The following is a 12,497-nucleotide window of genomic DNA, read 5'->3' on the forward strand; positions in this document are numbered from 1 at the left end:
AAAAGAAAATTATATTGTGTGTGAATTATTAAATTATTTAATTAGAAAAAAATTATTTATCTGCCATTACTATGTTTTATAGAAAAAACGTTATTTGAGGAGAACTAATTGGATTTAACAAATCTATGCACAGGAAAATACATTCCTAAAAAAAATTTAAGATATTTTCATATACTTTTTTGTATGGGAGCCATGTATGAAGGAGGCGGGAATATCGAGTAAGATTTGGCGAAAATTTCCTGCGATGAGTAACAAAAATGCGAATTACTTTCGTCAGCCGGAATCCCTGGGGCGTCACGTCAACGGATCGGGAACTTAGTTAAGCAAAGTTAAATACGGCTCCCCGAGGTGGCACGACCGCTTTTTAATTGCAAACACTTTCACAAAACGAGAAGATATCCCAAGACGCTCGACAAGCGGAGATTATAGCTCTAGCTTCTTTTTCGCTACGAAATGTCTACAAGTATAAATATCTGCAGTTCGCAAGAGATGTTTACAATGAGTACAATCAAACACTTCGTGGAAATGCTCAACATCGACTTACGGTATCTCGTTTAAGTTTATCACAACAGTGTTTAAAGATTTATTTTACCATAAATACAGATTTATGTGTAATTAAGAATACTTGTATAATAATGCTAACAATAAGACTACAATTGTAAGAAAAAAATCACGTAATATTTAACTTGTTTTCCTGTTTTACAATTTTCAAACAAAGCAACAACAATTTCAGAATAGTTTCAGTGTTAAACGCAATAAAAATTACATTGCTTCAATTCGGATGCAGAAAAATATATATAAATATATAAATAAAAAGTATATATGTATAAGCTAATAAAAAAACATAACCATTCAATTATATAAAAAGATTTATATTGGACGGAAAAATTGATATATTTGAATGAACGATATTTCAATCGCTCGATGAATCTTGTCAATAATAGTAGTGAAACTTTAGAGAATAATTTATTACTGAAATCTCTCTCTTTCTCATCAATGTTATATTTATAAAGAGTTATTGAACGCAATTACACCCGATTCTCGCTTTCAAAATTAAAATACATATAATAACACCACACATCTTTCAATATATCCGTGATTTATGCAAATCCGTGCGAATCAAAGGATATCATTATTCAATTTAAATGCAGGAAATATAACATATTTCTGTATGGTACTGTTCCAACTACAGAATCCTCACGGCACTTTGCACAGAGTATCTTCCTTCCTCCTTCCTTTCGTATTTAAATCAAACAATGATCAAATATCGACGACACCGTTGACTTTATCGTTTAGTATCCATATAAAGCTCCATGCGATGAACAAGCCAATCTGACCAACAAATTGCAGCCCCTCTGTATTATTTATTATACATCCGACTTGCGTACTATCCTTTCGCAGACTTCAATTAAATCAGACATTTACAATCAAAATCAAACGATTCGTAACTTCACGTCACGTCAAAAGAATATTATTTATCCCTTTCATGCACAATGGCGTCTGAATCTATTGAATCTCAAAACTTGCAGCATCTCCGAAATGAAGAAACTATTTTTTTCTTAAGAATCACTCTGCGTGAATGATGTAAGATTTTTCTCGCACTCGAAACATTTCTCTTATATTTATGCGTTTTACTTTATTTTAATGAAAAAAAGAAGATACACAACACACACGCACAAATCTGCAATGTCATGTAAAAAATTGCTAAAAAGTTTAACACTAAAAATTGGAAAATGTATCGTAATTACACATCACTTCGTTACACTTTACTGCAATAAAAATAATACATCATTCTTTTTTTATTTTCATATCCCTCATTTCTTTTTCTTTTTTTTTACAGTTTATTTAACCATAATCTTTCTATTCTCAAAGGTTTCACACTCACGCGAATTTACGATAGAAATTTCTCAAAAACAAAGCGCAACGTTTATAACGCTATGCACCACGTTTGTTAAACAAAAGAAATTTAATCCGTCAATCGGACTTTCGAGAATTAAGGTCGCACTGCCTACATAATCCCAAATGTATAACTCATGATATTTGCACATAAACAAAAAGAGAAATTTGTTCTCTTTTTTTATATTTTCAAACTCGACAAGAATTCAATACAAATTAAGACGTAACAGTATTACGATATGTGTCTTAAAGTGCCTAAATCCAACAAATCGTTTGCCGAATAAAACTTGCTTGATAAAGACATTAGTTACAGAATGTATCTAATTGTAGGGGTTTTTTTTTTTACTACAACACAGAGCCATATCGTTAAGTCTTCCGGCAACTGTTTTTGACTTCGCGATTGCTCCAAGGACTTCATGTTTGAAAGAAACAGTCCAAGGTCATCACGCCGCATTTCGCACAGCGTTCGCAGCGATCACTCGAAATTTCTGTGCACCTTCCTCGTCATTATTTTCCGGAGCACACTCGATTCGTTGCTGATGCGAAAAGATTGAAGCTCGTGAAGATCGCGACGAGATACGACCTCAAACTCACCTCCTCGTCTCAATCTCACGGCGAATCACCGACGGACGGATTGCGACGACGGCATTGACGGCGGCCACCGGCGAAAACGCGTGTTTTCACGTTAGATTCGGATAAAAAGATGAAAATGCGTTCCCGCGATGTATCCGTCGCGAGCGAGATGACGCGCACGTATACGCACACGCGTGTCTTCGTAACTTAATCCGCAAGCGGATTATCGGAGGCTAATTCGAAACGCAGTCACAGACTATCCTTCTCTTTCTTTCTTTCTTTCTCTCCCTCTCTTTTTCTCTCTCTCTCTCTCTCTCACTCATGCGTTCCTACCAGCCGGCTTGCTCCCTTCCTCTTCTCCCTTCCGTGATCTTTCTTTTTCTTACCCCCTCTCCACCCCCGCTCGCTCGTTCCCCGCGCTCGACTCGTGGACGGTCTACGTCTTCTTTTCTCTCTTTCTTCCTTTCTTTCTTTCCTCTCTTTCTCCTCCTCTCGTAAGTACTGCTGCTGGACGGTATGTATGTGTACTTGATCGCACCTTGGAATCACTCGGTGGCTCGTTGAAGATGGCAGACGGACCGGCGTGGAATTCTCGCGACGCGGCGCGATCACAATGACGACGACAATTTCGAGGATGACGCGAGCCACACCAGAAAATATACGAAAGCAGATGAGAAGAGCGAAGTGCCGGAGAGGTAGCTTCCGGTCGCGTCGCGCCACGTCGCGTCGCGTCGCGTCGCGTCGCGTTGCGTTGCGTTACGTTCCGTTCCGTTACGTTTACCGTATCTCGTGCCGTGTGTCCCGATGTGTATTGGCCCACCGCACGTGGCGCGTCGCGACGTCGCACTGCGCTCCAGGCGAGAGAGGCGCCGCGGCGCCCCTCCACCCCTCCAAGCCGCCACCCGGCTGCCCTGTATGCCACCCCTGCCGCGGCGACGATGCGCCTCCGCCACCACCACCCGCGGCGCGGTACTATCGCCTGCCCCCGCGGGGGTGTGGTGCCTCCGCCTACAGTCACACGACGGACCCTGCGCGGCCCTGTTCCATATACCTGCCTGTGTCGGAGTCGGAACCGGAGAGGGATGATGACGGGCTAACCTAACCTAACCCTGAGCGCGGCGCGACGCAACGCAACGCAACGCAACGCAACGCAACGTTACTTACGCGGGCCGAATTGCGTCAGGGTTGCTTACCGTCGACGAGTGAATAGCGTCGAATTAACGAAAGAGACTCGGTGAGTGAGTTGGTAACGTTTGACCGCGAATTTCGATAGATCGATGACAGAGGATGGTGGATGAAACGACAGACTCCAACGAATGAACGAACTATCTCCTTGTTACGATAGATCGAACGCTGAGAGATTTATTTTCATTCATTTCAGATTTATTTCCGGATCTCTACTAAAAAATATAAATCTTTGAAGGTCAAATTTAACATATTCAAAAACATTTCTGATAATTTTTGTATAATTAACCCTCCAGCACCACCTCTTAAATTTTCGATCATAATTCCGATCATAATCATTCCGAGCCTGGGAAACAGCATATATTTTTTATCGTTCCGAACTACATAAAAATCTGAAAACAATTCTTGTACACTTGTGAAACCTCACAATAAGTTTTTACAATAAAAACTCGACTGTATTTTATTTATTTTTTACATATTGAAATCTGAATGAGAATTTTGAGAAAACGTGGTATCGACTGTGCCTTAAAAGGCACAAAGAGATGATGCTGAAGGGTTAGTAAGCAAGGATTTATTTCAATAATATATTTATAATTTCTGTATTGAATTGTCTATATATTTACTTTAAAGATATCCAAAAAAAAATAATAAATGTTGAAAAATTAATTTTATTTTTACGACTGTTAAAGGATATTTATATATTTACTCAATATTTTAAAAGGATTGCACAAAATGTTTGTGATCGAATAAAAAAATTGTATTTTGACCGAAAACATTGCTGCTAGTATTATTTTGGTTCACTACAATTTGTAAAATAAGTAAAAGTAAACGATTATTAATTGCGACAAAATATCGGACCTCTTGAAAATAGAATATTATAGAATATTATAGAATAATACGAAATAAAACAATTATAAATGCGAGATTCAAAGATTTAACTAGAACAAACTGTTTAACATGACTTAAGTGTATGTGCTCAAAGTTAAACAAGTTTAGTTAAAGCTTGTAAAAGTTTATAAAATTAAAATCTTAAAATAACGTGTCGCGCGTACAGAATATTAAAAATATATTAACATTTATAGAAGAGTAGTAAAGTACTATTTTAACGAGTCCTATAAATTGTTACAAAAACTAAATTCTCAATGAATCAGTCTTTTCTTTCTCTTTATATATGAAACCTTTTACTCAAATAAAAAATTATTTATATTTGATACCAAAAATAGAAAAAAAAACAATGTAGTAAACCATTTCCTAATTCGAAAGCTTCTCTTTTATTTACACAAATAAAAGCAATAACTAATTAATTTTTCATTAATTTCGAAAAATAATTGTTTAATTAATGCATAAGGGATATAAATTAATTTATATTATCAGTTAACAACTCGTGTTATGTTTTCGTCAAATCAAATGAATAAAATATAAAAAGTAGAAAAATAAGAGATTACTTTTGTTTTGGTAAATATCCAGGATAGAGAGACGTTCTCTTCGCAAGATTTTTTTCCGGACTTTGCTATCTTCCGAGACCTGCGTAATTTGTCTCACAGAGAATTTGAATCCGCTCGAAAAATCCTCGGCGTACAAGTATAACATCGGGTGGCGAATATGTACGGCGCGGTAAGAAAAAAACCGAAGAAGGGTGAGAAGGGATGGTGATGTCACGGACTCGTCGACACAGATGTGAACGGATATCGTGAATGCGTATCTGCCTGCTTGGGATTCGTACGAGACGTTATCGCATCCCTGCTATCTTTCCCGGCAGCGTCGCGCAATCCACGGATACATTCGCGCGCGACGATACAGGCAGCGGAAACGCGACAACGGGCACCTAGCGCGATCTGCGCATGACCGATCGATGTCCCCTCGTTTCCCCTCTCCGGCGAGTTACTCCTTGGATGTTACTACCACTACTGTACACGCCGATCCACCCCGTCCACCCCTCTACCCCCTGTTATCCCCACCATGTTGTTGTGTGCACAGCGCGCTGCGAGCTACCACGCTACAGCCCCTTTCTTCGTACGCCCCTGTCGTCGCTGCCTCGACTCCTCGCCCGTCCCACTCGTACTTTTGCCCCCGTCAAGGAGAAAACGGGAGCGGCGCAGGAGGAACAAGAGGTTGGAGGAGGTAGTGAAGAAAGAGCAGAAGGAGGAAGAGGAGGAGGGAGTGGAAGCAGGAAAAAGTGGAAGGAAAGAGAGGTGCCTACGAGCAGGCCAAGACGCAGCTTCTGTTTTTCCCCCCTGGAGATTTCGGCGAGTTTTCACGCCGGCGTTATTACTCCCTCTTCTTTCTTCTCCCTTTCGCCTTTTAGAGTCTCGGTTACTCTTTCTCCTTTTTTTTTCTTTCTTTCTTTCTTTCTTTTTCTCGCTCCTTCTCTTTTCCTCGCTCTCGCTCCCTCTCTTTTGATTTGTATTCTACGTCGAGCTCGTTTGCTCTCTACGCGCGAGGGGGTGAGTGTGCGATGACGAGCCTCGCTGATTTTAGGTTGGAATGCAGCCATTTGGAAAGTGTGTTTTCGTGTACGGAGCTGGTCGATATTTTCTCACGGCAGACGAGCAGTTTTTCGGAATTTTCCGCGGTTTTTAGACGAACCCGAAATTTCTCACTCGTTTCTTTCATTAGAGAATGTGTTCAGAAATTGATACTGTCTCTTATTTTTCTAGTTTTTTATATCTTATTCATATCGCTTGATTTGGCGAAAACATGACACGAATTATTAACTATTTTAAATACAAATTAATTTGTATCTCTTATACGTCAATTAAACAATTATTTTTCGAAATTAATAATAAAGTCAGTTATTATTTATTGTTGTTTTATCGTCACTTATTTTTCTAGTTTTAATATCTTATTCATATTGCTCGACTTGACAAAAACAATAACACGAGAATTGTTAACTATTTCAAATATAAATTAATTTATATCTCTTATACACATTAATTAAACAATTATTTTTCGAAATTGATGAAGAATCAATTAGTTATTGCTTTTATTTATGCAAAAACGCGGATACGATAGATTATAATTGTCATTCACGAGATGTAATGAAGGTCTAGGAACAATCAGTTTCAATCATCCTCTCGAAACAATTATTAACGGTCTGTGGTAGTCTAGCACTGTCAAGTACGTCACATACTGCCATATTCAGGAGGCCTTATATGGATCTACTAGCTGCGCACGCATAGATTAGATCCGTCTTTAATATCTCAGGCACAATATAACGCGGTTTATCATCGGTCAGCGCCTATGCCTAACAACAGTAAATACTGATTATTTCCAATAAATAGCGGTGTATATTAGTGTTGCATGTATGTCAGATTCATTTCGATGTAATTCTCTTCAGTCGGGACCACGAATGTCATGACAGTTTCATGCAACGCGCGGTCCTCAATGCGGTGCCCTTGGGCACCATGTCGCTCGCCAATCCATTTGTGCACGCCCGCGACTGACCATTCAAACGGTTTAATGTAAATTTGACTCAACTGTTATTATTTAAATTAATCGTTTCGTTTACGAAATTTAATATCAAGAGATAAAATCTCGCGAAAGGAACTCGTTCGTGCGTTCACCATATTTATTTCATTTATAAGATTTCGAGTAGCAACACATTAGTTCAGAAAAATAGCTTTGCAATTGTAAGATTCTTGAATTTATACATTTAAATCCAATGAGGAATTAAAAGTAATGATATAAAAAAAATCTTACAATATTTGCAAAACTGCTTTTCTGCTAAACGCAGCCAGTGGTTAAATTTTGTCATAATTATGATCAATAGTTAATTTATTATGATCAAATTATTGTGATAAATTTATTATTTGTGTATTAATGTATTATGTCTACTACTTGTAATGTATATGTATATCGCGCGAATGATTAATAGTAGAAAACACCGAATGTAGTTAAAAGTTAAGCCTATTCCAGACAAGTCGCATAAATATACAGGGAGAAAAATGGTTGAAATTTTTATCTTACAAAACTAGTAAAAATATTCTGATTATTTTTGCCGAATTTATGACAAACTTCACTTGCCTAAAAGTAGATATAATATAAATATAAGAGAAGAATAATGCAAAGTAAAATGTACGATTATAATAAATCAATTAAAGTGATTATTATTTTACAGTAAAGTAAATAATACTATTCTCAAAATTATATTATACTACTCAGTTTTAAAATAAAAAGTCATCGACAAAATAAATTCTATTGAGATGATAATTTGTAGATTTACTTTATGAAATGTAAAAAGTATCTTACAATTGTATGACTATCGTTCATTTACCACAAAGATAAAGTAAATTTTACATAAGTGAGCGCCTGTCCCTATGTGGACTTGGCAAGTCCATTAAATTTATTAGAATTAGCTCATATTACTTTACATTTTTCTCTGTATATGTACATAAAAAAATTATCCAATCGCATTTTACGTCCGGCCTTATGGTAGAAATGCAATTGGACAATTTTCTTTATATATATATAGTTATGTAGCTATACAAGTTTGTCTGAATAAATATTTAAGCTCCGATCGGCGACATAAGAAACGATTTCACGGGCGGATGACTGCGAATCACCGTTCGTGGGTCTCGATCGTGGCGTCCAACCGATCAGAGTCTACGTTAAGTTACGAGAGAGGTCAAGCCGTCTATCTTCTTGCTTGGAAAGCGTTGCGCACCACGCCTATGTTAAATCGTGACTCGATCGGGAAGGAGGAAGAAGAAGCGCCGGTGTTATATTAGCGCCCAGGAACAACCTGATGCGATCCCCGTCGGTATTCATCGGCGGGTCGTTCGTGAATCGCCCGTGGAGCGAAAGGGGCGAGAGAAGCAAGATCGGCAAACAACGAGAGCCGCGTTGCACAATTAACGAGACGCGCCGATTCCACTCGAGTCGAGTACGGAACGAGTGGTGAGGTCGAGTAGGGTCAAGTCGAGTGCAGTCGCGTGGTACGAGTCGTCGTCACTCGTGCCACACGATACCGACACGGTATCCCATCCCGAGCGCAATTGCAATTCGCGTACAGATGGAGAGTAACGCGGATTACCGCCTCCTTGGCTGTGTTTGACGGTAAAGCTTAGAAGGGAGGAGGCGGAGTTCATTCGCCATTCTTCGTCGCTGTAGCGATCAACCGCGACTTGGTTTCAAATATTACCAATCTCTCTTGACCGTAGAAATTATATGACACATATTGAGCTGCTGATACGATTAGACGATTACTGAATATAAGATAGGACATACATTTTCACTTGGCTATGTAATAATTTTGTGTACGTATGAGTTTTTCAGATTAAATATTTAAATAATGGAGATATCGGAGAAAAATCAAATATTAAAAAAATCGTTTTCGAAACTAATAACAGTATAACATGTATCAAACGCTAAAAATATTAAAATATACAAGTGTTTTTTTATATTAAAATTTCTAGTAAATTCCAAATTATGTTTCACATTTCTTTATATTTTAAAGAACAAAAATAGCTTTAATAAAAATTACAATTCCAGTAGATGTATGCTTGTAAATATTTATTTTTTACATTAATATTTACTATTAATATTTATATAACTAGTAATAATAATAACTTTTTTCATTTTCAAATGCTTAAATATTTATGAAATAGAGCAGCAATTCTCGTTTTTGTGATATTCATATTTTTATATATATTTAATGCATTTAATTTTCAAAATTATTTCAAATTAATAGTGTAAAAGTATCCTAGATAAATTCCCTCGATGGAATTTAATGTATATAATATTAATGTAATATTTAAAAATTTTTTTTAAACAAAATTTACATTTTTTGTTGAAATTATGTTATTCTACTTATCTCTCTTAGAACACTATTCAACCTGTCATAGGAGATATTTCACAAGAAATCCACTATAATCTACTTTGTTTTAGGGGACGTGACGTTATAACGCCGCAACTCGTTCGTGTGATGCAATTTAACTACCACGTCATTACTCCCGAAGTTAAGCCGGTGTAAGTTCGAAATTACTAGTTAAATTGCGTATATCTATGCGAGAGCCGAGAGCATCGTGTAATCTGCCCATGTGTTTATCCATCGGTAGGTAGTCGTGCATATACCGTGCCTCTCCATCATCGGGATGGTCACCAGGACCATCTTAGCCTAATTACCTAATAATTCGAGGCGGTAACTTCGACTCCACCTAAGTGGTTTGCGCCCATCGCGAGAAGACCGATCTATATCTATGAATGCTAAATTGCGATTAGATACGTATCCTTGTATATATTCAAACTGGATAATAAAAACAAGCTTTTCCATTACTCATAAAGTAATTCATATAATACGTTTATTTATCGCGTTTATTTACCGCGTGCTATTTTCGCATTTAATGTGCAGAAACCTTTGAAATTTGCTGCCAGTATAAAATGCGTGTTTAATTTTGTGACTTTGACGACAAAAATCACAAAGCAGTATATATTTAAATAGTCTCTCCGTAACATATAAATATATTTTCTATAATATTATTATATTCTGCAATATTAATTCATTGTTAAAATAACATTCCATTCAGCACATTACAGCATTCGAAATGCGTGTGTTATATGATACAAAAAAAAAATATTTGAAAAACAGAAAGATAAACATAAATATGGACAAAAGAGCAATTTCTTAAAAACATCATTGATTTATATTATTTCGGTAGACAAACGATGCTTTGATCGAAGGGATGTTCTCAATCCTCGGCTTGATAGCAAATCCTTCTATGTGTTGAAGTGCTTTGGTAAAAAAAAAAACAAAAAAAAACGAGCGATCAATAGAACGTTCGATCAATAAATCCTCGGTGATCCGTAAACCCCCCGATGTAAAGGGATACACACTAAATCGATCGCCTATTGATTTGCGGGGACCGCAAACGGGGCGCGCATCTCCCTTCCGAGTATCCTTTCACATCGCGAACGCTCCAGGCTGTCAGGTGCCAGGACCGTTCTTGTCCCAAAAAACGTGAGGATAGCAAACTGATTTTTCTATAAACACGTCCGCACACAAACTCGAGATCTCATTGGCCCCCGCCGTCCTTCGTCTTGCCTATATCCTTAGCGCTTGTTGACTCAAACGCGTGGCAAATTCGTGGCCCTTTCAAACGTCTCTCTTCCCGTCTCTCGACACGCATCGACGGGATTACACCTCTCACGGTATACAACTCGCGGTAATTCGCCTTATTGTTACGTCAATCCACTCCCGTCAATCGTCTCCCGTATATGGATCGCGTCGTCCTCAAAATAACGCGAGAATCCGCCGCGGGTCGAATTGTCAGGCGACGCGGCGACGGAGATTCGCGTTTGCTTTGGGACAATTTTTTCTCCTCGCGAGATCGCGGCAGCGACAGCGACGAATAAATATTTACCGTTACGAGAAAAAGAGAAAGAGAGAGAGAGAGAGAGGGAGCGAGAGAAAGAAACGCGCGCGTAATCGGTATTTATTCAAACGTCCATTTCCCGGCGCGTTCTCCAACTCCATTTTCTTATTCTTCCAAAACTTCGTTTCGCGGAGTCCGCGAAGGGCGGCGGACAAAGAAACGCGCGCGGCAACGGCGTGGCGAGCCGGGAGCCGAAACTTTCGTAATTACAATAAACAAGTCTTCCGTGCGCGCGGGGCAAAACGTCCCCTCTCCCTTCTCCTTCCCCTTATCCCTGCCACTTCTCTCGCCCCCGCCCGAAAGTACAAACGCCTTGCGATAATAACATGCAAATTGCTGGCTTACCTAACGTCTGGACTTTGTGAAGTCTTTTTGAAATGTGATTTCTTGCTACTTTGAATCCGCGAACGGAACGCCCTTTGAAGTCCCCGGCGTACTTTTATAAGAGGGTCAAAGCTTGCGCTATCCGCAAGCGGAATATCGATGACGGCTTTTTATCACAGATTTATCTCGGCGCGGCGGCTTTCGAGAAGCAACGGCATTTGCACGTTTACGCAACGTTAAACATCTTCGCGTTACTTGTTGCGGCAGTTGCATGATAAAATAATTGTGTTTAGAGACGTAAACAATCTTCAGGATATAAATATGAATAAAATTAAAAGTTACTATAATACAATATAATATTTAAATTGTGTGTAATAATGTAATATAAAATAGTAAGAATTTTGTGTGTGTGTGTGTGTGTGTGTGTGTGTGTGTGTGTATTATTGTGAGTGTTATATATAGATACATAGATATAGAAAGTAAACAATTTACTAAGAATTATGCTGCATTTTATGAATCATTTCTTTACACATATTATAGGTATACATAAAGTTTCATCACAAAACTCCTAAAATTTAGAATCGATACAAATTTTTGTTTAGAGAAAAGATTCAGCAAACTATAATATTGTTCAATTTATTCTCAATTTTAAATTTCTAAAATGCAGAGTAGATATAAATTTTATTTAGAAAAGATTTATCAAAATATAATATTAATTAAAACACTATAGTTTTATTATAAAAATTCTAAAATTCAAAATAGATACAAATTTTCTCTAAGTAAAAATCTGTATTCTATTCTGAATTTTGGAACTGTTATAATGAAACTGTAGCGTGGAAAGAATATACCTTTGCTTTTGCCATAATCATGAGCATTTAAAATGTTGTATAATTCACAGTAAATTATTCATTCCCCTTAGTTTTCTTCATTTAACCCTTATCACGACTAATCATAATTGTAAGTAACCTGAGTGAGAAAGAGATTTAATATCGTTCACAAAACAAAATAAAAGATGAGATATTGAGAAATAATCAAATAAAGGTATATATCCCATAGCATCTCGACATTCGCACGCGGCGAGAAGATTAGACGCAACCTCGCCGCACTATTCGAGGGCGAATTCCAACGAGCGACCGAGATTCCACTCGG

The 12,497-nt window shown here is 37.7% G+C and overlaps 1 protein-coding gene and 1 long non-coding RNA gene across 2 annotated transcripts in view; one reads left to right on the forward strand and one right to left on the reverse strand.

Annotated features, from left to right (window-relative positions):
- TfAP-2 (transcription factor AP-2) overlaps positions 1–3,349 on the reverse strand; it is a 235,370-nt gene extending 232,021 nt beyond the window's left edge. The window contains exon 1 of the mRNA XM_011051572.2: positions 2,491–3,349. The gene's annotated coding sequence lies outside the window, so the exon portion shown is untranslated. The remainder of the gene's footprint in view (positions 1–2,490) is intronic.
- Positions 3,350–3,495: 146 nt separating this feature from the next.
- Positions 3,496–10,411, forward strand: LOC147910363 (uncharacterized). The gene is made up of 3 exons (XR_015544445.1): positions 3,496–3,703; positions 9,541–9,621; positions 9,711–10,411. It is a non-coding gene; the product is annotated as an uncharacterized LOC147910363 (long non-coding RNA).
- The last annotated feature ends 2,086 nt before the right edge of the window (positions 10,412–12,497 follow it).

This window comes from Acromyrmex echinatior, chromosome 3 (assembly GCF_024713525.1).
Source record: "Acromyrmex echinatior isolate Ae372 chromosome 3, ASM2471352v2, whole genome shotgun sequence".
Taxonomy (NCBI): Eukaryota; Metazoa; Arthropoda; class Insecta; order Hymenoptera; family Formicidae; genus Acromyrmex; species Acromyrmex echinatior.